General features: G+C 42.0%; 1 protein-coding gene across 2 annotated transcripts in view; it reads left to right on the forward strand.

Annotated features, from left to right (window-relative positions):
* The first annotated feature begins 17,823 nt into the window (after positions 1-17,823).
* The window catches only part of GPRIN3 (GPRIN family member 3), a 32,950-nt gene continuing 25,182 nt past the window's right edge, over positions 17,824-25,591 (forward strand). The window contains exon 1 of one of the 2 annotated variants that reach the window (XM_032686565.1): positions 17,824-18,212. The gene's annotated coding sequence lies outside the window, so the exon portion shown is untranslated. Of the gene's footprint in view, positions 18,213-18,476; positions 18,666-25,591 lie in introns of those variants that run through there. The other variant, XM_032686564.1, reaches the window with a different exon arrangement.

Raw genomic sequence — 25,591 nt, forward strand, 5'->3', positions numbered from 1 at the left:
ATTGCAAAAGCTTTGAACTAAAAAAGAATTGAATCCTTCCACTTGCTGGGCTTGATTTAGCACTTCATTAGTCAGATCTTGCACCAGTTACAGTGCTACTTTGGAATTCAGCTGGAGTAGCACAGCAGTGAATAATAGGCATGCTTTACAGATGTACTGCTTGTGGAATGGGAGATTTTAGGGCTTCTAAGGTTAACGTCTAGAGGGCTGCCAACCTTAAGTTCCTCTCAAGGGAAGAGTCTGAAAGCTTTCACTTTTGTGGGTAAAATTTGAATTGTATGTTCAAGTTACCAAGTTGTCCTGCAGGGATGCCTGACCCATTTGAAGTTCTCAGCTGGAAAAGCTTTGGTGAATTCTGTAAAGACACTTGCCTTCCAGTGGCAGTCCAATGAAAAGTAGGCAGGGCCCTGGAGCCATCTGCCTGATCTCTGCAGGAAACTTCCTCATTTTTCCTGTTCAGCTGCTCTGTGACACATTATTATATTACCTATGCAGCAGCAGAGAATGAGGTTTCATTGGTAAAGCCTCGTGCAAATAGGGAATAAGGAATGTTGTATGCCAAATGAATTTACAGTATCCATCACAAGTTATTCTCTTGTATGGGACCACTCAGCCTCTCTAGGACAAACTGTTTTCTAGGTCCACCATTTTTTGTAAGTTCCCTGCTTCACTGGTGACCACTATGTGGTGAGATACATGAAAATACTTCTTAAATCTTTCTAGCCTTTAAAAAGTCACTCTTCCTTTTGAATTAAACCTTGGAGTATGATGTCTTATTGCAAGAGGGGCAAGATTTTGTTTATAGAAACTGAAAGGCCCGCTTCTTGTTTCTGTAGCAGAACTGAGAAACAATTGCTGTTCATATCAGCATTTAAAAGAGAAGCAGTAGAGGACTAGACTATGATTTGGAGGTTTCACTCCTCTTCCCACCCTTCCCCTGAGGTGGCAAGTGATCCCTATGCACTTGTGATGAGATGGTTTGGAGAGCTGGTATTGATAAAATTAATAATTTGGAGAGCTATACTTTTTGCCTGGATTAGCTGTTTGTTCCAGCTCGCAGTGGAAGCAAGGGAGTGTTTGTGCTGGTCTGGGGAGAGGCAGGAGAGTGCAACTGTGTGGAAGACGTAGGCACGACTGCAGCCACTGCAAACTGCCCTGAAACTACATTTCTGTACATCCTTTTGGCAGCCCTCAAGCAAAGACATTGTCAGGGGGCCCTCTGCTGAAGGATGAGGCCAAATGTCATGGAGCAAACTCAGTCATAAATGGAGTAAATAACAATAGGATGATTGCATCCAAAGTGCTGTTGGGCATGGACCTGAAGCATCCTACCGGCCACCCAGACAAGCCCAGGAATTTCTTGGCAGAGTGCTAGCCAGAACTGATAAAATAATGAAGTACATGAAGGCACGATCCTCTGGTCTAGCAGGTTACATCACCATAGCCCCTGGACCCTCCAGGAGCTTGAACTTTGCTAGATCAGCATTAGTTCTCCAAAAAACCATCATCCAGATGCATGCTCCATATTGTATGAGCCCTCTGGGTTGCAGGAGGATCAGAAAATCCATATAAAGGGAAAAAAACATATTAGGCGACTGCCTTTTTTCCCCTGTTGAGGTCCCCTCTGCACTTTTATTTCATGTGTCCAAAATGGCTGTCCTTGCTCCTGCATCATACAGGAAGGGAAAAGTCCTGGAGGACACAGGGCTAAGTCGAGCTAAGTCTGAGCTCAGTGGCTATAGATAGTGAGCTCATTGTTATCCTCTGTGGAAAGACAATTAAAATGAGTCAGTAAATAGCACATGCAGCACAATAGAAAAATCCACACGCTGCTGACTTATACGGAAAAGCAACATGTTGGTTACTCTACAAACACACTATGTCTCTTTTGAATGAGAGACTTGAAATTACTTATTTGTCTCCATTCACTATACAATTTTCTTTAACTTCTAAAGAGTCAGTAAGCTAAAGCTGGCACATTCAGGCTCAGCACATGAGAGGCTATGCTGTATTTTCTGGAAGTTTAAACATTTGAAAAACATATGGACTTTAATGTTGTTGTGAGACATTTCTAATGATTGAGGGTTTTTCAGGGGTTGGGGTGCTGCCTTTTTTCATTAGGGACTCGGTTCTGCTCTTTCTGGAATATTACAAAACTCCAAGTTTCAGAGAAGGAGCTGACTTGGTTTTATCTCTCCTCAGCATGGGGTGCATCTTTCATCTTTTTGCTTGGATACTCTTCCTTTAAAAAAATGTAACCTGTGCCAAGCAGTTAAAAAACTTTAAAAAAAATTGAACTTCAGCTTTGGCCCAGTGTAGGGCAGTATATCTAGCCTAATTCCATAAAGATTCATTCATCTTGTAAGATCATCCCTGATGCCAGGGACTTCTCAGTCTGTAGTATTAAAGGTGCCAAATCCATCATGGATTTTAGGTCATGTATGCCATTTTCTTCGAAAAACAAAGAACAACATTACTTCAGGCACTGCTTGAAATGTGTAGTCCCAAGATCTGCTCCCTGCCTTCACTCAGTAGAAAACCAAGTCATCTATCTTAAGTCCTGATAAACACTGTGGTGCCACTTAACAGAGATATGCAGTAGCATGGGGCAAACAGGCAAGCACAGAGTGCAAATTTGCCTGTGCCCTGCCATTGCAATGGCCCATATCCGTGACATGGAAGGGACTGTCCCTGGAGACAGCATGGCTAATCTCTGCAGTTCTGCAATACAACTGAACACAGGAGGGAATACTGCTTTCATTTCTCTAGCCTCTTCTCATCAACATTGGTAAATAAATAGTTTTTTCTTTTCAGCTCACTTTTAACTTCACTAAATGAGACTAAAAAGAATCTGCCTCTGACTGTGCTGAGTCCCTTCTTAGCGATGCCACTGAGATCAGAGAAGCATTACCAACCATTAAGCTAGAGTGAGATCACAATGGGATCCAGCTTTGATTACAGTTTTTAATAAAAAGTCTAAACTCTTTGATGGATTCTTTAATGCTTTTGGGGTATTATTTTTATTTATATTCCCCACCCCTATTTCAAGACAGTCATTCAGCGCACTGGTGATATCCAATTTATTCTTCTAGTTGTGACTAATATCCTCAGTTAGCAGTATAAATTGTACTGGTTGCCCTTGGCAGAATTCTCAACAATTCTCCTGCTGCCTATTGAAGTGGTTTCATAAATAGACACACTTCATTAATATACACTTTTTAGAAGACCAATTGAATTTTTCCAATATATCCCTCAGCAGCCATTGAATTATTTAGCTGCTGGTGGATATGTGCAAGCTCATGGGCAGCAATGCTGAAGAGTCATCAGTGTCTAAGGGAAAGTACAGGACATGCTCTGCTTTATGGGTTGGTTGAGATGCTTCCGAAGGCCACACTTCTGAGAACACAGGCAAAATAGGAAGTTCTTGTCAGCATCATCTTGCTGTGACAGTGATGCTTGCTTGTTGGTCAAAAGACTTGTCAAAATCATCCAATGAGAATATATTGGGACAGCAAAAGGTAAACCTAGGCTGAAAAAGAAAGGAACAGCAGAAAATCTTCTGCAAAAGGTATAGATTGCACCGTCACCTTTGATAGAAGCCATAGCAACCCAAGACTTCCTTGGCAGTATTCTGCAATGATGATAAATTCAGCGCTCACTTCACACACAGGTAATTGGCATAACTAGAAATAAATGCAGAGAATCGATACAGGAGGGAAAAAAAAGAGAACCGGTAAAGAGAAACAGTAAGAAAACTCCCAGCACTCAAGACAGGGACCTAGTTCAAAGATAAGCAAAACTAGCTTAGACAAATGTATGTCTGAGTCTCACAAGAATGAATTAAGAAGTTCATGACACAGACTTATCATTAACAGAAAAGAGCCACTTTAACAAGTAAGGGCTCTTTAACAACTAAGCACAAGGGCTCTTAGCATGATCTCATGTGGAGTCCCAACAAGTGTTTTCAAGGAACTCATAAATGGACTTGTGACACTTCGTGGTGTAACTTCTCTTTTTTTTTTTCACCTCCCCATCTGCCTATTTCACTCCTTTACCACAGCTTTCTGTATGTAGAATGAAGTCAATGATGAGAAATGTTTCCTTGAATGCCTGAGGCTTCAAAGATTTTTATTAAAATCACAATAAAGATGGCCTTAAGCATCACATACTTTGCTCTCTCAGACCTGAGGATGGCAATTCCTGTAGGGAAGGATGGGTCACAGAAAGAAGTAGCTCTCAGTCTCTCAACAAGGTTTTCCAGGGCTCATTTACAATATCTCCTGGCAGCCTGCCATTTATTCTAGTGCAAAGGATTCAGCTTGCTCAAAACAAAAGGTGGGTTGAGTCAGATGAGCAGAGTGAGAAGTGAGTTTTCTTCATGTGTGACTAGTTCCTACTGCTCTTCAGCTAAGACCAATAGATTTTTAACATTTTTGCCTCTTGGCAATATGAATTCTTCGTATGCGTATGCATAATAGAAAATTGTTAATGTGTACAGGAAGATAATCCTGTGGCCATTAGTATCAATAGCAAACTCATTTATCTTATTATAAAAAGAAGACTTACCAATACTGACTGTCTTCATTAATTACTAAAGTTATTGTTTATTTTTGTCCATGTTAATGTTTGATGCCATGCTGAGCTCAAAAAAAGTTACACAGGAGCAGAGTTTCTTCCGAAGGATCTGCAAAGGATGAGGCTTTATTATTGACTGTACTGTCAAAATGGCTGTACATTTGTACATTTGTACTACCTGTTACAGGCTGCTGTCTTTGTGTCCACTAGTACAAGCCACTTGAAGACTAGTCACAGTCAAATTTGCTATGCTGAAGAGAGTTCTCAGGCTGCTATGTCAATGAGCAGTATGACCCTTTCCAGAGAGGAGCAGAAAAAAGTGAAGTAACTGCATACTCTTACAAAACTGGGGACATTCCAGTGGAAAAAAATCTCTGTGGTGACTCCTGAAACTGGATATTGGTGTCTCCTGGAAGCAGGGTACTTCTGCATATACAAGCAGGTTAAAAGGAAGTAGAGCAAATCTGTAATGACTGCAGCTGCAAATAACATTAATCACATACAAATCAATTTTTCAATTACACTGAGATATTAGCAAAGAATTCACTGCCTTATAGTATTCTGTTTGGAATAGTAAGCCATTCTCTAGTAAATTTTAACGCCACAAGCCTCTCAAACATCACAATGATCTGTGGAGTGTATGGCTTTTATGGTAGTTATGTCAAAGTCAAGTGAAAAACAGCAGAGTCTTATCCATCCTTTGCAATCTGGCAGTTAATATACTATAGATTTATGAAGATTATTATAGTTTGACTTATATCTCTCTGACACATAAGGTTGTCTCATAGCTGAGTTTTTCTATATGAGTCCCTTAATTACAAGAATGTTTCCCAGAGAGCAACACAGTAAACCTTTTAGTTGGGAAACGGATACATGATAAGAATGTCAAGTCATATTTATGCCTTCCCCCCCCCCCCACCAATGAGGACATGTGATTTATACTTAGGTAAAGAGCTGATCTAAAAAGGCCCCTGCAAATTTAAAATTTTTGTTATTCCAGTGACATAAAAGCATGATATTTTGCTGGAAGTAAGAAACACGCATTTTCTGAGTATTACAAAAAGGTAACACTGAGAGAGAGTTAATTAATTTACAATTGGTTTTGAAAGCCCAGGAATTTTTTCTGACTGGACTTCCGTGTGTCTTCCCAGGATCCAGCCTGGCTCATGTCACTACCTTGTTCCCTGCTCTTTACAACTCTCAGTACCCAGTAAAAGGAGGGCAGCTTCATATTTACTTTGTGGCAGCCACCTGCTTCATCTCTCAGGGTTTTTACAGCAACCAGGAGGCCTCTTTATCTGGCAGTGCCATCCTGTGAGTCCCCAGGACACCCACTTAGCCCAGAGTTTTCAGCTTCAGCCCATTTTGACAGCTTTATGACTGCTGAGGATTGCTGTGTCTTGCCATACCTTTCAGATCAGCTTTAAGGCTTTCCCTTTTGGTAAAGGCAGATCTTATCCCTTATAAATTGCCAGAGATTCATTGATTTCAGTTTACTGATAATGACTGCTCCTTACAGTATTACCACCACTTGGCCTCACTTTGATTAAGATGCTGGCTCAGAGCACTCTGGCAGGAAAAACAGGTACAGTTTGCTTATTCAAATCCAACGTGGTTATATCTTGGGGAATGGGCATTAAAACAAAATGGGGAGGTCCAGCTCCTTTGAAGCAACCAGTCACACAGCATGAGGATGTAAGCACGGAAAACCTTAGCCTAGGTTATCTATTTCTGTGTATATGTTTGTGTATATAACCACAGAAAGCATTGGCCTTAATAGCTGAAAACTTTTCAGTTTTTCATCTATGATATGGAAGCAATAGAGGAAAGAGGATTTTTATTTGCCTTACACTCTCACTACTTTGGCATCCTGTTCAGTGAACGCATCCAGGATCTCACACCAGCTGAATCTGATGATGAGCAGGAAGGCAGGACTAGTCCCAGGCCTCTGATTTTGGAATTATCCCATCAGGATGCCATCACAGGAGGGAAAAAATGGCAACTGAGTCATAACAATTTAAAACAAATAAGAAAAATACGGGCGGGTGAAAGGCGCAATCACATGAGGGCTGAGGTCATTCTGTCATTCCCAATGAGAGCATGGAGAAATGTGATCCAGTGGAGACCTGTCTTTGTGTTTAATATAGGTGTAAGAGGAAATAGAGGATTTTGTGGCCATTATAGAGGTAGAAGACTGGGAGAATTGGCAACTGGATTGAGGGAAATTACTAGGCTGTCCAGAGGGTTTTGTCAGGCAGGAAACAGTTCTGTGCTATTTGACAAGGGAACACAGTGTCAGTATGTATCCCATAATACTCAGCAGCTGCTTCACCAGAGCACAGCAGGACAGACTTTGTCATGCTTGTTCTGCTGTCTTGGCAAATGGGTGACTTCCCTTTGCAAAGCCCCAGGGCATAAGGCTGCTAACAGGGCTGCTGTTAGAAATGTCAGAAAGATTTTCTCAATATAAAACCCAAACCATGCCTTTTGCTTTTAACATTTCTATTTCCTGGGAGATAGTAGACATTAGCAGCTTAGGATTCACAGGTAAGGAGATCAGTCAACCTTTCACAGGAGGAATGGGGAAAAACAAACTGTTCTGATGGGACAGAGATGCATGAGATCCTCGCCCTGAGCTGTCTGGCTTCTTCCATGTGTGCCTTGTGGGAAGCCCTAGAGAACCTGCCAAATGCTCCTATCCATTAAATACCATTTTGTATATGATACAGGTTTCAGGTAGTTTCTATTCCCAAATATCAAACCTGTAGATTTTGTAAAAAGTTGACTGATGATATGAGTATCACTGGTTTTCCTGCCTCTTGCTGTTTCCCACAACAACAGCTCTGAAAAAGCAAACCTACACTGAGTCCTCTCTGTCAGCTCTGGTGATCACAGTACTCAAGTATGTCCTACTCCACTGCAAGCTTGGCAAAGAAGAAAAACGTCTCTGAAAACCTGGCAGCCCTGTTTTACAGAGAGCTATCTCCTTTGCTCCAAATAGCTCCCAATTCTGTTATTCTTGAGCAACTATCCTGTAAAGTAGAAAACCAACGCCCTAAGGGTTCGACTAACATCATGAAGGAGATCTATGATCATGCTCAAATGGATAGAAAATGATGTCAGAATCCAGTGCCCTAACCACTGCACCATTTATATCTTTCTCATATAGCACTTGAGCCAGCCTTAGTCATTTGTTAGCCTACAACAGATTCATAGCCAAAAGCACAATGAGACATTTGGAGTCCTCCAGCTCCAAACCACTCACATTTCTATGCCAATTGGGAATATTCTGGTAACTAATCTCTAGACTGTAGTGAGGCCCACAAGTGTATCTTTAAGAAAGTTTTTCAAAAATATTCAGCCTCTCAGATACTCATCCAGGTAATTTGTTTCTACCGTACAGTTTTGGTGGGGGGGTTTTGCTCTTAATGTGGTGGTGGTTCAGTGTTGTTGATGGTGTCAGCAAGTGCTTTTGGCTACACACATAGCATTGATCTTAACACCGTTTAGCTACACAGAGTAGCATGTCTTCAACTAAGAAGAATGGCAAATAACAATAGTAAGGGAATAAATGAAAGACAGACCCATGCTTGCGTATTCTAGACAGTGTATTTTCTAAAATATCACATTTTTCTGGAATTTGAGGAGTTTTCATCACTATTAGTACAATGTTTCCTGAGACCAATATAACATGATTTACACATGGTGGGTTTTTTCTCTTTTCTTTTCTTTTCTTTTCTTTTCTTTTCTTTTCTTTTCTTTTCTTTTCTTTTCTTTTCTTTTCTTTTCTTTTCTTTTCTTTTCTTTTCTTTTCTTTTCTTTTCTTTTCTTTTCTTTTCTTGTTTGTTTGTTTTTAATCAGGTACAACATAAGAATTAACGGTTTTTTCCTTACTTCTACACCATGTGCAATAAAGTGAAGTTGTCTGGTCAGCTGTAGTGCCTGACTTTATTTCACAAAGCCAATGCTTTTTTTCTTGTGCTGTCACTACCTGAAATATGCCTGAAATGCTTAACTGAACTTTCACAAAAATTAGTCTTACCTCTGCTATCTGAAGAAAAGAGATGATTCTTACTTCATCTGGTAAGCTACACTGTAAAGTGCATTTGTATTCATGGCCAGGTGAGAGGATTAACATCTGTTGAGGAAAGCTTTGATACTGTCTTCAAAAGAAGAGGTTAGAACATCTTCACTAGTAGAAAGTGCCTCATTCTAATAATTCTAGAGGGAAAGGACAGAGGAAGTGACTGGACACAGTCAGGCAAATGACATGTTGGGACAGAATTGCAGGAGAAGAAGTTACTTAAGGTTGGCCTGTGGAACTGAGAAGTTCTGTAATTTAGCCCTGATGTTGGATAAAAGGAGAGATGCTACTCTGAGCGCCTCACTTTGAGTTGTCTTGAATGTGTTGAGATGTCTAAAATATTGGAAAGAAGTGCCTTGCTTTCTCTTTTTCTGTTGTTCCAATCTCGGCACAGCAGTATTTAAACTGAACTTTCATAGGAAGGAAAAATTCTACAGCACACACCAAACATCACAGCTAACTTTTCACCTAGTAAATGGGTAGTCCCAGTACCAGGAAGTACAGGAAGGCTCACTGCTGGATTGCAGTTTAGCTTTGCAAATTGCCTCAATTGCACGTTCAATCATTCAGGCTGCCCAGGGCAGTGGTGGAGTCACTGTCCCTGGAGGTATTTGAAAGACGTGTAGATGTGGCACTTAGGGATATGGTTTAGTGGTGGGCTTGGCAGGGATGGGTCAATGATCTTAAATGTCTTTTCCAACCTAATAGATTATATTACTCTAACAAGAAATAACAAGTCTTAGTGGTTTTTAAAATAATCACCTTCTTGAGCCAAGCTAAACTCACAGACCATCAGTTTCTGAGTTCAGAATGCTGCTAATTAATCAAAGTTTCTGTCATAAAGCAATGTGACATTAAATTCCCATTAGATATAGACAGAAAAATTACTTTCTTTTTCCATGCTGAAAACCATTCAAATATCTTATCAGTATGCAAGCTAATATAAAATTATTAGAATTAATTTCAGCTATTTATCCCTGCCCTTTTCCCTAGTTAAAAGGAATCAGAAGATTTTTTAGCTCACAGACAAGGTCAAGTTCTTCTGAAATTATACAAAGAGGATGTTGACTTTAAAGGGATAGTAAAACATTTATTCATCTGTCATCTGTGACTTATTCTGTGATTTTTGTCTTGTCCACTGAAATCAGTAATCACCTAGAGACTTCAGTGTCAGTTGTGTTGAGCTAAAAGACAATTTTTTGACAACATATTTCCTTAGCAATGACATAAAAATATCTTCTTACTCTGTGGCTGTGAAACAGGAATCTTCCAAATCTCCCCATAAATCACTGAACCTTGACTAGTTCATATTTTGGAGGGATGTCCCAAACTCCAGAGGAAAAACATCTTTAAATAACAATCAGACTAAGCATCTTGTGATAACCATGCTGCTGCCTCTAATGCAATCCACCTACAGCCACAATGGACATGTGTTTTCCTAGAACTTGAATGGGAAACAGTGATGGTCTGTGCTCCAGAAAGCCTATCTCAAAATGCTTTCCTTAGGCTCATAGGTCAGAAAAATAGTGACATCATATAGAATGGGCCCCCTATATGTCCCAGTGGATCAGTTCAGTCCTGGCTTGAATGATTCATGTACTTCATGCTAGTGACAGTGTTTGGATGATCCCTGTAGCTAGGAAGGAGTATAAAAGGAGAATAACCAAGAAAGAGCAGAAAATCAGCCTAGCAGAAAGAGGTACAAGGACAAAGAGGAAGGGAGAAACTCCCAGGTAAACCTTGTCCATTTGCATGAAACTAAGCCAGTGTGAGCTCCATGGTGAAGCCTCTCCTGGAGGACCCCAGAGGGAAGGTGCAGTTGTGTCCATTTGGGCAGCCCTCTGAACGGGGCTGGCTGAGTCTGAAGATGAAGGTGTCCAGTGCGAGTGGACTGAGCTGCTTACAGCATTGCAGGAAAGCTCAAACAGAAAGTAACCCTGAGAAACAGAGGACAGGGCCTGACTTGCTTTAAACTGAGAAACTGTAGTGGTTTGATCAAGTGGAGATAACCACTTCTGTGGTAAGAAAAGGAGCAAAAAACAGACTTTTTCAAAAGTCCAAGCTCAGCTTCTAGAAACAGCTACCCTAAACACAACTGAGCTACAGCTAAACTTTTTCAGCCAAAGATATAATTTCTTTGTATTCAGATAAAAGAATGGCTTTTACCTGTTTCTGATACTAGTAATGTTACTAGAACCATGGCTGGGCAGGTGATGTAATAGATGCATGAAAAAGCAAAAATATGTAAAGATTTGACTTCCTTATTTTAGATAAAACAACATAAATAGATAGACGACTGATAGATACATTCTGATGATAGATACAACAACGCAAAGAATGGCCAAGAGGAAGTAAATCAGATACTTTTATACAGAATTCAGGAATAATGTACACACAGGCAAACTCAAAGATGATAACCAGGAATGTTGTTTCATAAAGCAACAGTTGCATCACAGACAGTTCAGACCATATGTAAGATTCTGATGAAAATTAGCGAATATATGCAGGAAACAGAAACACCTGATGCTTCATTTTATCAGCTGCATGGAATTACTGTAAGGCTTTCTGTTCCAATGCAGCACTTACACATTTAGAGATCATATTAACAAGTGATTTCAATCCAGACTTTTTTTTCTTTTGGGGTATATAGTTCTACACTGATCTATGATATATATAGTTATTCTTGGGGGCTTTTTTACATTCTTTATATTTAAGCAAAAGCCTCCGCTCATCTTCAGTTCTTTTTATCTCTACTCTCTACTGTTCATGGTACTTATTCTTCATGCTTATGCCTATCCATCATTTATTTACTCACCTTGCAGCACCTATTACATTTGCTTTTCATCTCACCTGCTGTATGAATCAGCATAAAAATCCATGTTGTAGGGAAGGCAGCTGTAAGCCATAAACAAGTTTGGTAGCAGTCCAAGGAATGGTTCTTTTGGTAGCATGAGAAGTTTCTGTCTTGTGCAACAAAATGCACAGGTATGAAAGTAGCTGTAGTAGCCCTGTCAAAGGATGTTCCTCTCTGGAATAACACTTTGTACAGCCAAGGAAGTAGGCAGAACTAGACTCGCAACCAGAACAGTTTCTTAAACAGTGAAAATGTACAACTGTAAGTGGTCCCATGTCATAGAACTGCACTGGAAGAGTATTTCATTTACCTTCAGCACCCATAACCACTCCTGAAAAGAATCCCTGATTGACTTTCTTTTTTCCTGAAACTCTAAAAAATGTCAAAGGCTTTTGATATATACATAATGCAAGTAGAGATGGAGCTCTGAATCCAGAGACCCCATGTATCTGACACTGCATTAGCTTAATTTATTGTTCACACTAGGCAGCGGCTGTCTGAGCAGATAGATTTTCCAGTCATATTGTTTGACATCATTACAGCTGAATATGCACCAGAATACCATGTGGTGACTACGTAATAAATCAGCTCATTATGTCTATAATCATTATGATTATGTGTTGTTCCAGGTCTCGGCATTGTTGACATAAAAGGAGGTAAACAGTATAAATTACTGACTCATCAAATCGCCTGTTTTAATTTGTTGAGAAGGGAGGTTATTTTTCTGTGTGGCCTGTTTCACATGTAGAAACACAGTAATGAATACACAGAATATGTATTAAATGGGAATAGCAGAATGGGAAATTAATCATACTCAATTGTACTTCATAGAGCCTAAGGGTGAAAACATAATGTCACAGCACATTGACCAAAGGTTCCTATCATAACAAAGGAATCACAGAATCACAGACTACTAGAGGCTAGAAGGGATCTCTGCAGGTCATCTGGTCCAACTCCCCTGTTCAAGCGGGGCCACCTAGATCAAGTTGCCTGGGACCGTATCCAAATGGCTTTGGAATACCTCCAAGGATGAAGACTCCACAGCCTCTCTGGGCAAGTGTCAGTACTTGGTCACCATCACAGCAAAGTTGCCTTTCAGTTCTTCTCTGCCCATCTCTCCAAGTTGCCAAGGTCCTTCTGAAGGGCTGCACAGCCCTCCTGAGGTATCAGCAACTCCTCCCAGCTTTGTGTCATCAGCAACATTGCTGAGGAGGGACTCTGTCTCTTCATCCAATATACTGATGAACAACTTAAGGAAAGACTGGACCCACTATCAACTCTTGGGGAACACCGCTGGTTACACGCCTCCAACTAGACTCTGTGCCACCAATCATGACCTACTTGTCCTTGCTGCCATAATAATTTGAGGATAATTGAGGGTAACCTTGCAATGACATCAGCCAAGTCTACAAGTTGTGAGTGCATCCCACTGGGGTTCATGGACTTGTGTATGTCCAGTCCTCTTAAGTATTGTCTAATTTGATCCTTGTCCACAATACTAGGTCTTCCTTGCTACAGAGATCCCCTGTTCTCAGGGACCTGGGATTTCTGAAGGCCAGTCTTGCTAATAAAGACTGAGGTGAAGGCATTCTTACCACCTTTTCCGTGTCCCGTGCAGAGAGGGCCCCCATCTCATTCAGCAATGGGTCCACATTTTCACTAGTCTTTCGTTACCTATGTGTCCATAGAAGCCCTTCTTGTTGTCTTTGACATTCCTAGACAGATTAAACTCCAGTTGGGCTTTATCTTTCTTAACTTCACCCCTGGATGCTCTGGTGATGTATCCATATTCGTCTCAGGTTACCTGTCCTTGCTTCATCTCTCTGTATGCTTTCTTTTTGTCTCTGAGATTGTCCAGGAGCTCCTTGATCATTCACGCAGAAATTTTGCATGACTTCCTCCTCACTGGGATAGACTGCTCCTGAGCTTGCAGGTGGTGATGCTTCAATATCAAGCAGCTTTCTTGGGCCCCTCTTCCCTCTAGGGCTTTATTCTATCGGACTCTAGTAACCAGACCCTTGGCAAGGCCAAAGTCTGCTCTCCTGACATCCAGGGTTGTAAGGGTGCTTTTTACCTTTTTACCCTCCTGCCTCCCTTCAGGATCCCAAACTCCACCATCTCATTCTCACTGCTGCCTTTGACTTTCAGATCCTCAGTGAGCCTCTCCTTGTTGGTGAATACGAAGTCCACCGAACACCTCTTCTCTTTGGCTTCTCTATCACTTGGGTGAAGAAGCTGATGCACTCCAAGAACCTCCAGGATTGCCTATGCCCTTCTGTGCTGTCCCTTCTGTATGTATTGGGGTGGTTTAAGGTCCCCATGAGGACCTTTACAGCAGTCAGAAGAAAAAGCTCTCGAGAGGTGCATGGTGAGGGTCAAAGACATTTTCACAATGCTGTAAAAATTCACTTTCTTACATATTTTTAACTGAAATTTGACACAGATGCCTGAGGTACAGCAGCTAGCTTATGGATTCTTAGGGTTTTAGAACCACTGTGAAACAGCAAAACACTCCAAATACTGAGTTCTCTCACAATGGCATACTATTTGATCCATGAAGTTTTCTTCATATCCCTTTTATTAGTAGTTTTATAAAGACGATAATGTTTAAGGGAAACATTCTTAAGGGAACTATGACCAACAGAACCTATAATTTCTAGCCATAAACTGTGTTATCAGCCCCAGTCTAATGATCCAGGAGGGTTATTACTGTGGCTAAACAGCGCATCCATTTGTGAGATGCCCAGTACAGCCCATTAGGTATGTGAGAGGTTAAGAGAGAGAGATGCTGTGCAACACGTGGAACGAATATTTACTCTGCTCTGCTGGTTATACATAAAGTGCATGATCACAAAACACACGCAACAAGTCACCCTGTGTACGGTATGGTTTTCTTCCTCGATACATTTGTCTCTAATGACACAGCTGTCAACTGCAACTATCATACCAGAGGACTTGCACCTTTTTTGGCTCAGCTCCCAGTCCCAAAGAAACATATTCATCCAGTCATTCACTTGTTTTTCACATTAATGGGAAGTAAAGTTGCAAGTGTCTTCACAAAAGTATAAATGTTAAATGACTGTATTCAGAAATTTGCTCTTCATTGCCCTTTTCAACTCAACCTTGAACTGGGAAAAGTTATTCTTTAATTTACTGTTTGAAGTATTCTTAACTGCTTTTTCTAAAGAAGACATGAAAGATGCTGTATTAAAAAAAAAGAAAAAAAGACTTCTACACAATTTAAATTTGGTATTACTGTCAGTAAAACTCAAAATATCAAAATATATTGAGATATATGGCAGGAGCAGGGCAATAGCAACAGGCCTAATTCACACCAACATAAATTTGTCTATCACTGCTGAAGTAAATGAAACTACACTAGTTTAGGCCAAATGCACATCTCACTATGTTATGCCACTACCACTTTTTTTCAGCTATGGTAAAGAATTTATTTTCTTTTAGCCAAATGGTGATATAGTTTGAAGGTGAAATTTTAAAATACTCTACAAGAGTCTTCAAAGACAGTGCAGAAATGTGGTTGTCATTCTGATGGTTGATTATACTCTGGTAGCTCCTAGAAAATCCAGGTTCCTGTTGCCCTGAGCTCTGGTCTAACACATATCGAAAGACAAAACCCTCTGCAGTCAAATTTATGCGTTTATCTCAGTCAATACTAGCAAGTTAAAAAGGCTGAATTCTTTATTATTCTTCATATTATTGAGACCCACACATACACTTCATTTTAAGCACGTTCTGATGACTTTATTTAAAGTGCTACATAGGGTGCTTAAAGCTAAGCAACCATCTATGTGCTGCCTTCTGTATGAATGCTTTCTGTGTTAAGACCTACAAAAAGTTGACATAAAATAAATGCATATAGTTGGAGATGGAAGCAGAAAAAAAGATGGGAAAATAGTACACTGGCCATGACTCACAAGTGATTAAGTGAGTTAAAAATTCAGATAAATCAGAATAATCTAAATTTCTGGTTTGCATTGATATGGTGACACATTGATGTGTTGAGATGTGATCTCTGCATTTGGAAACTAAAGCATCCACGCCCTACTGGGCATGGGAAAAAAATTATTAGTTGCGCTGTATTCCAGTCATATTATTGCCTTCTTTCCTCTTGGATTTCCTTGTCCACTAGATGATAAGTAGACCCAGTGCTCAGATATGACTGCTGAGAGCATCATGGGGATTTTCAGTAATGCTGTACAGCAGAAGAAAGTTTTACCTGAACACAGCAGGAAAACATTTGGGCACTACTTTTGAGGTGCATGGGCATGGAGGGGCTTGGAGCAAAATGCTCCCAATTCCTATCTTTTTTGTCTCAATGACAGTTGTCCCTTTCCCACAAGTTCTGGGACTGAGTCCTCCACATGCTCTGAAGGTGCTTCAAAACCCTAAAATCATCATCATGGCTATAATAACCCTAAAATAGCCCATAGAAAAGCTTCCTCGTCTTTCCAGCTGAATGTATATGGCTCTTATTGCTGCGACTTTCAAGACTGGATTGTGAACCACCTCTTTTATAAGCACTTGAAAATCCTACCATGTTTCCACTTCAGTTAATTTCAAAGTTGGTTTCCACAGAGGAGGAAAGCATTAGCTGTAAATACTAAAGCAGCTGAAATTAGCAAATGGTTTCAGAGACAAATAAGGTCTGCCTGGAAAGAAGCCTGAATCTCACCTTTCTCTGGCAAGTTATTTCTTCCTGGACAGGGAAGGTTGCTGTTGAAAGGAATAGCTTTAATATTTTTCAGTGACTTGGACATTGTCGGAAAGATGAAGAAAGGAAAAGATGGCTGTAGGGGGTTAAAGTTACATTAAAGGACACCAGAAGCTTGGCTAGCTTGTAGAATTAATCAGCTGAATGCCAAGACTCTGATTTTATATCTCAGGCAAAGGGTGTATTATTAAGAGAAGGGGTCTTTCTTAAGAATCCACATAAGGAATGGTATCTTTAGGAAAGTTTATGAAAACAACACTAACTGTAGCTATCCCTTGCTAAGCAGCCCCTGAGGTCCCACAAAGTCCTTGCAGCAGCACGGTCTGTAAGTGCTGATGGTTACCTCTTCTTAAAAGTACAATTGCTGACAAAAGGAAATTGCATCATTTCGCCTTTCTCCTTCTTTATCAGAAAACGGGAAGTTCCACTGTAATAATGTCAATGGTGGCAGGATTAATTCTAGGAAGTTTGGCAACAATTCTTTAAAAATAGGTCATTTAGCAGAATAATGAAAAGGAGTTGAATGCTGACTCTGCCAACCTGACCTTGTCTTCCAGATTCAGACATCATGAGCAGTGTAAGGACCAGGCTCTATTTAGCCCTCCAGAGCAACCAAAAAAAAAAGCAGCAAGACGGTGAAGAGAACAAAGTAAAAAGCTACTAGGAAGCCTTGGATGCACTAGTGCTATAAATCTTTTCCTGATAAAGTTTGATGCTCTCTCCACTCCTCTCCTTCCAGTGAGGTTCGCTCATGCTTGAGATGTTCAGGCTCTTAAGAGTACTGCTGATTTGGGTTTGTCACATGTAAAAAAATGGTTATTGACCGTGAATGTTGAAAATGTCACTTAAATTTTCCATGGTTAGATAACTGTCAAAAAGCCACATTCAGGAATGTCTATTACATAAATACATGCTGATCTTAGTGGCCACTATTAGGCAAGAAATTACATATGCTATGGTAGGAAATGTAAGACGTTTTTCATAATCACTTAACCCATGAGTTGAAGAGATTTAGGATCAATAACTGAGCTAGAGGGTGTTTGGTAAAGAATTGAATAAAGCATGAGTCCATGCATATGGATCAAGGGAATATGATCCATTGATATCTATGACGATTAGACTTAAAAGTTATTTAATTAGGTTCCCTAGTCAACTGTTCTTTTTTCCCCCTCAATCTCTTCCATATTGCAACAGAATTCTCACAGCTTGTCCTGTAGCTCTTTGAAATCCTGCTCCTATTTATCCTTAAATGATGGCAGAAGTGTTAAAATCTTCCCAGTTGAAAACCTGTACTTGACTTGACTCTCCGGGCAGTGCAGAACCATTTCCTGTGATTGCAGCAGGGAGAGATAAAATTCCACTGTGGTGGGAATAAACCAAAATTAGATCAAAGATTTCCAGATAATTAAAGAGTTCCAAGCCAAAATATCTTTTGCTGCTTGGATCTACTTTTTTCTTTTTTTTCTGCAGGCAATCAGGGCATTGCTTCATACAGGAAGCCAAATTTGCCTATCAAAACCAACAATCCGAATTGAAAGCGTGACAAAGGCTGATACGCATTTGCATACACTGCGATTCCCCACGCAAACCTGTACCACCCGGCAGGCAGAGGGCTCGGGAGGTGCCTCGCTGGCTGGCTGTGGGAGCGCTTCCTCCGCGGACACATGCAAGACCAACACAGGTGGACGGAATTGGCGGAATTGGGATGTGAGGTTCTAGCTCCTCTGCCGTGAAGCAGCTCAAGCTCGTAGTTTTGGTTCAGGAGCTGGAGAGAAGCGGTTGGTGGAGGCGGCAACGCAGAGCGAGCCCGGGACTCTGGCGGGATTGCCGAGCCCTCCTGGGGGGCTGCCGAGGGCCCCCCGCCCAGCCCCTGCTGCAGGACAGGAGCCGGCAGCTCCCGGGTTATAAAAGCCAGGCGAGGCCTGGGGTGGGGCTGGCGTCAGTGGGAAATGTCTCCTTGGAAGCAGGTACGTGCCCGCGCCCTCCGCGTTTGGGAGGGCTCGGGGCGGGGTGCGGGCTCTGAGCGCCGCCGGGGTGTGCTGCGGTCCCCTCCCCGGGGACCGGGAGCTGCCCGCGGGAGCTGCTTCGCTCTCCCTGCGGCCGCGGGGGGAGCCTGGCGCCGCAGCCCCGGCGCTCCCCGCCTCCCCGAGCCGGCCGGGAGCCGCAGCTCCCTGGGCGGCGGCGGAGCCTGGCCGGGCTGCCCGAGCCTCTTGTCGTAGTGGGCACGAACCGCCTCCCTCCTGCCCCCGCGGCGGGAAGGGCCGCTCAAGTGCAGCCCTTCTCGCTCCCGCCCTCCTGCCGCCGCCGCCGCACACCCCGAGGAAGGGCTTGTTTTCCTGCCCGGATGATGGATTTCTCCGCAAGGTCATCCCTGTCCGCGGCGGCGGTGCGCCCGCGGCTCCCCAGACGCCGCCGCGGAGGTAAGGGGTGGAGGGATCGTGAGCACCTACACACACACGCGCACCAGCGAGTGTATTCGGCGCCGGAGAGGATCGGGGTGGGTGCGTGGGCAGGTGCCCGGGGCGAGGCGGGGGGACTGCCCCGCCCTGCCCGCCGCGGGGTGCCGGGCGGACCGAGCTGTGCCCGGGCAGCGCATCCCGAGGGACCGAGTCATGCCCCGCTCCCCAGCGGGTGAGGGACAGTCGGGCCGGGCCAGCGCCGAGGGCGTCTCTTTCTGCCTCTGCTCTTTTATACCGGCGCTTGGAAGCGGCTTTGACTCCCGCGTGGTCTGGGAGCGCGGAAAACTTAAGGAAAAAAAAAATAAAAAGGAAGGAAAAATGATCAGGTGCCCCCCACCGCTGCCGGGACGGGCCGGAGGGATGCGCGGCGCGGTCGCCACGGCAACGTGCCCGTGGTGTCGCAGCGCGGAAGGTGCCCCAGAGGCAACCCCAATCCCCCGCCTTCGGCCGCCCAGGCGAAGGGGCGTCCCCGGGGCCCTCCCCAGGGCGAGGTCTGGTGGACGCAGCGGTGCGGGGGTGCCAGTGTGCCCCCGGGCGGGGGTCTGCGTGGCCCAGGGATCCCCAGGGGGCTGTGGGGGCGCCGGACCGGGAGGGGGAGGATGGTGCGAGCTGGGATGTCGCGGTCAAGTAGCATCGCACCGTGAGCTCTGGCCGGGTGATGCCCCCAGTGTGAGAGCCTCGCCGCCCTCCTGAATCAGGGCCTTGTGGCTGGGAACGGATCCTTCACGGGCCTTTTCTTTATCCTGCTGAAGTTGGTGACAAAACTACTGATGGTCTTGCCAGCTCCTGGTCTGTCTTGTGGTGTTCTCATTCAGCCTGTGTTTTGTGCCCCATACAGGCCGTGGCTTTGTTAGTGCTTTATTCCATCATTCTTCTTTTTTGCTCAAGATAACAATGCTGGTGGTGGATTTATTAGACTCATAAGGAATTATTATGATCCTGTAGTCTAACCTCTTCTATAATATAAAGCACTATAAGGGCTATTCCCTAGTGATTCCAAGATCTGGCCCACCAGCCTCTTTATAAACAGTTTTGATTGAATGACTTCCAAGGATTGGAGTTGACTACATTCCTGGATAATTGGCTCCAGTTGTTAATCTCTTTGTTAAACGGTTACATCTCTTTTCTACTTTGAACTTTTCTGACTTTATCTTCCAGCTACTGGATCTTGTCTTGTCTGTCAGATTAAATAGCTATCTAGTTTCAGATCATCTCTGTCTGCTCAAGTGTTTAAGGGCGGTAATTAAATAGCTACTTAATGTTGTCTCTGAGATAAATAGACCTGACTCCTTTGGTCTCTCCCTGGAATGCAGATGCTCCCCAGGAGAAGTGTCTGGGCTGGTCTTCTCTGAGCCCCCACCACTGTCTTTGCTGGCCACCGGGTGCTGCACTGTGGATTCCAGAAAGGCTCTTGCTAATGTCATGTGTGGAGATAATAACCTTGTGCTCAGTATTCCCCTGTCTATTCACCCAACGGTACAAACTTTCCTTTCCCACGACTACATGGTGGGAACTGCTGTTCCGTTAGTTACAAGCAGTGATCCTTGCATTTCCTTCTGAGCCAGGGTTTTCTCAGAAGCTGGTTGTCTGTCCTGTAAGGGGCATTTAGATTAAAAATTCCTACATGTATAACTTTGGATCTGCCTATATTAAAGAGCTTTTTCCCTCCTCCTGTCACTTCAGTTCTAGGGAATCTGCAGCTCAGGAATCACAAGAGACCTCTGGTGTCCTCTAGAAGTCAAAAGAATTTCTTTTCATGGGACTTTCATCCTAAAAAGTCTGTCTTCTTCTTGGTAGTGCTCTAGGTGACCCTAAAGTTATTTGAAGTTTACTGGAGGATAAGTTATACCTAGTAATATACAAACTGCAAACTGAAAGTGCCCACTACAGTGACTTATTTTTGTAACTGCTTTTGTTCAGCTGTGCCTCCAAGTGTTGGTGGGAGAGAAAGAGAATTGCTTTCCTGTCTTGGAGAGCTATAAATACCACTACTCGGTATAATGTCTAGGCTAACACATACAGTTTCATTATGTTGCAAGTCTTGAGCTTGAATTTTGTGAGTTTTACTTGGTCTGAAGTATGCTTAAGCCTGGATTTATAGCTCTCTCTAGAAAGAACAGTATCTGAAAGTACAGGCCAGAGGTAGGTGGTTTTGACAGGATATTGTCAGTTGTTCCAGTAGCATGTAGCATCTCCGTGAAAGGATGAGATTGAGTAGTCTGAAAGCACCTGCTGTGGGAAATAATACAAAATAAAGTTCTTTGAAATGGACTCGTTTGGGTTGGGACTTTTTGGTTTCTGGGGATGGTGTGTTAGTAACTACCTTGATTTACCCTGTCTACAAGCTTAGTGCACAATGAGGGAGGGCGATGTAAGGTCCAAAAGTTAAAGACCTGTACATGCAGACTATCCCATGCAGTAAGTGATATGATGATGCTTATAAGTAAGGTTGGTTTGCATGAAATAAGATACCAGGTTTCAGCCTTTAGAATGATCTAATTGTCTTCAAAGTGCTAGAATTCAGGAAAGTATATTCTGATTGTGTAATGACTTAAATGTCAGGACAGTGAGCATTCTTGAATTTCATGAAGATTTTTTCATTACAAGTCCCTGAAAGTGTCTCTTCAGAAGATTTCCCTAAGTATAAGTAGTGGTGGACTCTTAAAAGGTCTGAAAAGTCATTACAGAGCTCAGATATCATATCTGATTGAATGAAGCACCACTGAACTCTAGAATTATGGTGAATTTTCTACAGGCTGGTGTCAGCATCTTAGGAATTGTTTATCAATTGTTTATACAATTGTATATATGAAATTATTACCTGAGAGGTATCTTTCCCTCAACCATTCAAACTCAGCTTCTGTGCCCCAAATTAGGGGATATCTGAGTTTTTTCAACATAGGCTTCCTCTTCTCAAGGTCGTGCCTTGTCTTCAATTCCTTTCACAATCAGAAGAGCATTTGTATGTTTCTATAGGGTGGCTGGTCCCAAAAGTTATAAATTTCTCAGTTATGATGTCTGCCCAGGGTTAGCCCAGCATTAAAATTAGCGGCTGTTAATTAATTCTACAGGACCAGGACAGACAAACAGACAGAAGATAGTATTTTTGAGTCTCAGACTTGCTGAAGTCTCTCCAGAAAGTGCTAGGTTAGAGTTAGACAGATTTCTTTAGCAAAATGTGTTGGCAGTAGTAAACCTTGTCAGATTTGGGTCCTGCAGCTGTTACTGCCACCTTTATTTTTAACAATATAAACTCTCTCTGTCAGACACAGCCAGAGCTAAGGAGAACAACATCCTGCCTCCAGTTTGTGAAATCGTCACTGATGTGGGAGTACAAGCAAGCTGCTTCCAGTCTCGCAGCTACAGAGCGACATTTCGTAACTCATGATTGCGCTTCTAGCAGCGCATCACTTCTTAATTTCTAACTCCCACATTAAAGGCAGAGTTGGGATATAGGCTAAATCTGATGCCTTTGTGGATTTAAGAGCAATCCTGGATTAAGAGCTGACATTATCTAAGGGTATGTAACGGCTTCATAGCTGATAAAACTTTCATAACTGCTGCACAGTGTTATGAACTGGTTCTATTAGTGCAAAATTCTTTAAAATTAGTTGTGTTGCTACTGGCAGTATTTTCATATTATTATGGCAGGTTAGCAACGTAGCAAAAGCCTCCTATAGTTGTTTTTGTATTAACCTTGGATCTGAATTGGGTGCCTTCATTGTAAGCCTCAGTCCTACATGACAGGATGTCTAAACTGATCCCATATTTGGTCTTACACATTGGATCATTTAGGTAAACATAACCTTTTTGAGAGAACAAAAAAAGAAAGACTGGTAATTTTACTGGGGGAAAACAATTTCTGGACATGTTCTGAATGAAATTAAATTACTCCCCAGTAGGAAAACCTTTTGAGAGCATATCTGAGTATAGTTAACTTTTGCAAATAGTAAAAATACTAAAGGTCTACATATATCTCTTTTATTATATACATGGACTTTTGAACTCGGTAACAGTTCTACAGAAACAAAGGCTGGTGCCGATTAAAAATTTAATCACACATGATCAGTTACTTATTAACGTTGAGCGATTTGTCTCTTGGGAGTCCACGGCTAAGAGTTCGCATTTGTAAACTGGCAGCAGATCCTAGAGGGTAGAGGTGTCAGAATGCTGCCTGAGTAAGTAGGGAAAAATTGCAATGCCAACACTTGGAACTCCATGTGGGGTGTGGAGGAGAGAGGTGAAGGGAAAGGTGAGCACCAAATGACCAGAAATCAGCCTTAATACCATTTTGCTCCTATTTGTCCTCTGTCAGTGGACACATGTACGTGAGGAAAGTAATTAAGTCCAGGGAAGAATGCCAACAATCACAAATATTACAATGAGTTGTGGTAGAAGGGTGTTGCAGGTGTGTCCACAGAGGGCAGATATTGACTTCTTTCCCCTGCCTCCCATTTCTGACTCCATGATCCTGTGTAACAAAACTTGGTGGCAGGTATGGAAGCTATTACGACAACCAATATCAACCAGACATCTGGGAAGGTACAGTTATATATTGAATGATCCAGGAAAAAGAGTGTATCTGTTATATCTGTGACTGTGTTAGCAACACCCATTACTTCTACTGTTTATTTTACTGTATTTATTATACATTAGTAAAATGTTGTACTGACAGCTGTGTTTGCTTGTTTCCTTGCCTATTTTCTTCCATCTGACAGTAGTTTTCTTAGAACAAGAGAGAATTAATCAAGGGGGAGACAGACACCCCAATGCTTTGTTATACTATTAGTATCTGTGCTATCAGCATCTCTACGTAATATTACTATCTGTATCTAACATAGGGGAGACCAGCTCTGAGCTGAGACAAAAAGCTTGTATCACTTGGCAAATGATAACAATTCATTTCCCAGGCTAAGTTATATCATTCATGTCTAGCTTTGGATAAGAAATATTCTGCTGAGGGAGTGGAGAAAAAGTTTTTTAGAAGAGGATCGTAAGAAGAATGTATTCTGAGATATTTATCATCTCTGCCTCAATGCAACCCTCACAGTCACTACTAAGGAAACAAACTCAACTATGATAAAATAGCTATGAAGCACATTGCTAGATAGGAATCTTCACTGTGGTCTGGTGACCTTCTGATCCAGGGAGCAGCAGTATTGCTATGTCTGATATTATTCATATTGTCTATGGATTGATCAGAGTTACACAGGAATAATTTATGCCCTCTCATTTGTGTGCCTATACATTAATGCACACACAAATGGGGGGAAGAGCAGAGTTTCCTGAAGCATTGGTAGTCTGGCTAATTCCGGCAAGAGCTAATAAAGCTATGTCAGTGCTTCAGTCAGCTACAACTATGTATTTGTTCAACTAAAGCATAGATTAGGACTGAAGTAACTAGTGTAGGAAAGGTTACTTGACAATTGCCTGCAACCAGAAGTATTGTTATTGTTTGAAAAAAAAATATACCAAACATAAACAGAATGTAGTGACCAAATGTTCAGGCAGATCTTCCTATTTGCCCTCTTTTTGACTTTTTTTTTTCTTTTTTTTATTTCTAAATGGACAAAGTGTTTCTAAAAATTTGAGAAGTAGTATTTGCTTGAATTCTCTCTGTGACATCTGTATCTTGAGATTCTGCTGTAGCTCAGTGGTGGTAATGAATATTGTCAGCTCTTCAAAATCATCGTGCAATTATCACCAGTTGGCACTTTGTCCTGAAAAAGAGGATGGCTTTCTTTATACCTATGTGGCTTTCTTCTTCTTTTGGAGAAAGTTGAACGAATATTGGCTATTGTGATCGGCATCCCAGATTGCATTCTAGTGGTGAAAATCTCTTTCCCAGTGATGCTAATGTGCAAACAAACAAAAATCTCAGTTTTTAAAATGGAATTAAAAAAAAGAAAAAAGGTAAAATGAAACAAGGAGCTGTGCAATTATTTTTACTGCTTTTCATGCAAAAACCCCAACAAATTCAAATAGAGGGCATGAATACTATGATACATTATGACTAATCTTAAAAAGGATACTATAAAAAGCAATGGCTTATCTCAAGTGATGACAGTGAAGTCAGTGAAGAATTAATTCAGAAATTTTCCAGTGACTCCAGGACCCCTTTTTACATGCAAGGCTATACCTGCTGCTCCATGCTATAATCACTAGAAAGCTAAGAAAATCAGTCAAGATGTTATCATGGAAACAGCAGGAATTTCCAACACAGGATAACAAAGGTTCTGATGTTTACCTTACGTTTGATAAACAGGAGTCAATCCATTAACATTTATGTGGAAAAAAAAAATTATGTGGTTAGGCATAAGTTTCAGATGGATGGGTTTTTCCTTTCCTGGGTGAAACAGAGAAGGAAAAGAACAGTAGACTGGTTACTAATCTGATTTTACATGGGTTTGGGAAGAGATGAGTGTTCCTGTTGGTAGCAGGTAGAGCTGGTGTGTGGTTTCTCTGGTCAGGGAAGGGTCATGTCTGGCAGCTTTGGGGTGAGCATAGTCCCTTAACTGAAAACCAGCCTAACTGAAAGGGGTTTTCTACTCACAGGCAGTCATTTTGTCATAGTAAAGAAACTGTAAAACATTTTGAAGTCCTGGAGTGGTGAAGGTGTGCTGCCAGTGAGATCTTAGTTAGCAAAGTAGCTCAGGGAACAGTCCCTCCCCTTCCATAGGGCTCCAGGACTCTGATGGTGGAGTTTTGCCAAAACCAGGATCAAACAACAGAGTAAATCTGGAAAGTTGGTATAATGGACTATATAAGAAAGCTTCTAGTGAAGAAGATGATATGGACAGGGCACTTGCATTTTAGCAAGCCCCATTTTCTTAGACTGCTGGAGCTACAGTTCAGAGCAGCTTTTAGGATGGCCTTTGGGCACAGAG

The sequence above is a fragment of the Chiroxiphia lanceolata genome, chromosome 4 (assembly GCF_009829145.1).
Source record: "Chiroxiphia lanceolata isolate bChiLan1 chromosome 4, bChiLan1.pri, whole genome shotgun sequence".
NCBI lineage: Eukaryota > Metazoa > Chordata > Aves > Passeriformes > Pipridae > Chiroxiphia > Chiroxiphia lanceolata.